The following is a 2,464-nucleotide window of genomic DNA, read 5'->3' on the forward strand; positions in this document are numbered from 1 at the left end:
TTTTCTTACTCTCTTTTGAGCTCAGTTCTATCTTTAAAAAGATACTGGTTATATTTTAGCCAGCATTTCTAGTTTTTGTAGTGGGATGGTTTTCAAATAATATATTTCACAATATCACTTTTCAAGCAAGTTTGGAAATGCTAGAAACTAAACTTATCCTTGGAGATTCACATGATTAGCCTATTAAAGGTCAGGCACCACCAAGCCCGGCTAATTTTTGTATCCCTTGTAGAGATGGAGTTTCGTCATGCTGCCCAGGCTGGTCTCAAACTCCTGAGCTCAAACGATCCACCCACCTCAGCCTTCCAAAGTGCTGGGATCACAGGGGTGAGCCACTGTGCCCAGCCTACTGATTGGGATATCAAAGATACTGAAATGAGAAAAAGCTCATGCGAAGATTAGTAAGAAACTGTGCCTCCATCACTCCTTCAAAAAAAAGAAAATGAGGGCAAGAATCTACCATGACTTTCTCTTTGAGATAAATGCTATCCTCTGTTTCCACACATGCTGTTTACAGGTAGCTTGTGTGTGCCTAAGGGGTCCCACACCACTTCAGCCTCCACAGCCCCTAATTAGCCCTCCTGGTCACACATACCATCTATACCCTCAGCCTAGGTCAGGTTCCTTTTTATAAACTCATATAGCATTTGTTACCTTTTCCACTTGTAACTCTTTTCCTGCTAATATTCACCTTCCCAAGTAAAATACAAACTCCATGAAATGACAATTCTCGGTTTGAGAACTCTGGTACCTTGAAGAGCCACAGTGGCCAAGTCCAGCAAGAAGACCTCCAGCACTGGGGCCGTATGTACTCTGTCCTCTCCTGCCATATGTGCATTCATACTATGTCCCAGGAGCTTACTCTATAGAAGGTCCTAGGCTTACAAAGGTAGGCAAGAAAAAGTCATTGTGGCAAGAGATTGCTAGCTCTCAAGTTCCCTTTGTTCTTAAGCACACAGCAAGATTACACATCCTAGTCTTCCTTTAAGTTAGTATGACCCTGTGACTAAGTCCTCTCACAGGAAATGTGAACACAAATGACGCACGTGTGGCAGCCTCGCTTTAAAATCTCTCAGCAACGTTCCTCCATCTCTTACTCCTCTGACTGACTGGGATGGAAATGATCACAGCCACCTTAGCAGCCACGTTCTTTTGGTTGGTTGTTTTGAGATGCAGTCTTGCACTGTCGCCAAGGCTGGAGTGCAATGGCATGATCTTGGCTCACTGTAATCTCTGCCTCCCGAGTTGAATCAATTCTCCTGCCTCAGCCTCCTGAGTAGCTGGGATTATAGGCACCTGCCATTACGCCTGACTGATTTTTGTATTTTTAGTAGAGACAGGGTTTCACCATGTTACTAAGGCTGGTCTCGAACTCCTGATCTCAGGTGATTCACCTCCCTCGGCCTCCCAAAGTGCTGGGATTACAGGCATGAGCCACCATGCCCAGCCCAGCAGCCACATGTTAAACAGCAAAGACTCCCTTGACCTTGAGGCCCAGAAAAACCTACATGGGACTGAGCCTGCCTGGGATGCCTGGCCTGGGCTATGTGAATCAGTAATACAATTCTTGTTCTTAAAGCCCCCGAGATTTGCGGGTCTGTTAGCACAGGCTGGACTATCGTAATACAGTTATCAATCTCAAGAAGCTCACATGTTCTAAGAAAGAATTTCTATTACTGTGAAATATGTTCCAAAGAGCTTTCAAGACTAGAGCAAAGCAGGGGGTTAAATTTGTAATTCAGTGTTGTTGGCTTGAAAGCTGCGTTTTGCTATAGGCAAGGACAAATAACCAAAGTCATCTAGGCAGACAGCATGACAGACATTTTTCTCTGTATAGGCAAATAAGCATTCTGAGCCAGTATCTCTGAGGGAGGGCCTTGGTGGTATGCAGGTTTAATAACTGTCTTTTCACTACACACATCCCCCACCATCTTCCAAAAGACAAAAATCAAATCTCCATTGTTTCGGTCTCTGAGGGTGTTTCAAGGACCCACCTTACCTCCTTGATGCTTTTCCACTATAGTGGTGGGGAGAGTTAGGTGTAGAAGGGAGTTTTCTGAAAGCCCCAAAGACAAGGCCAATCCACAGTGTCTTAGGGGATTAGTAGCATCCCTTGCCATCTGGCTACCCCAAGACCTCAGGACAGAGGGAGACCCCAGAGGTTTCTGAAGGCAACACACTAGCTGGAAAGGCCTTGGATCTTTGGACCCGGCCTTGGTTTTGTGCACTTTCCAGAGCAACTAAAGGGCACGTGGTCTGAGTTTCACCGAGTCAGGAAAGGAGAAAGAGAGAGAATGAATGAACAGACCAGATGGAGGATAGACACAAAGGAAAATTTTTTTTAACAAATTCTTATTTTTTGCTGCCTAGGCAAATGGCTTTTGTGAAAACACTTGTATGAAAAGCAATACACCATTTGTTTTTACTTACCAATCACTATCATTAGGTTTTGATGCAAATGGGA

Source organism: Pongo pygmaeus, chromosome 21 (assembly GCF_028885625.2).
Source record: "Pongo pygmaeus isolate AG05252 chromosome 21, NHGRI_mPonPyg2-v2.0_pri, whole genome shotgun sequence".
In the NCBI taxonomy this organism is placed as follows: domain Eukaryota; kingdom Metazoa; phylum Chordata; class Mammalia; order Primates; family Hominidae; genus Pongo; species Pongo pygmaeus.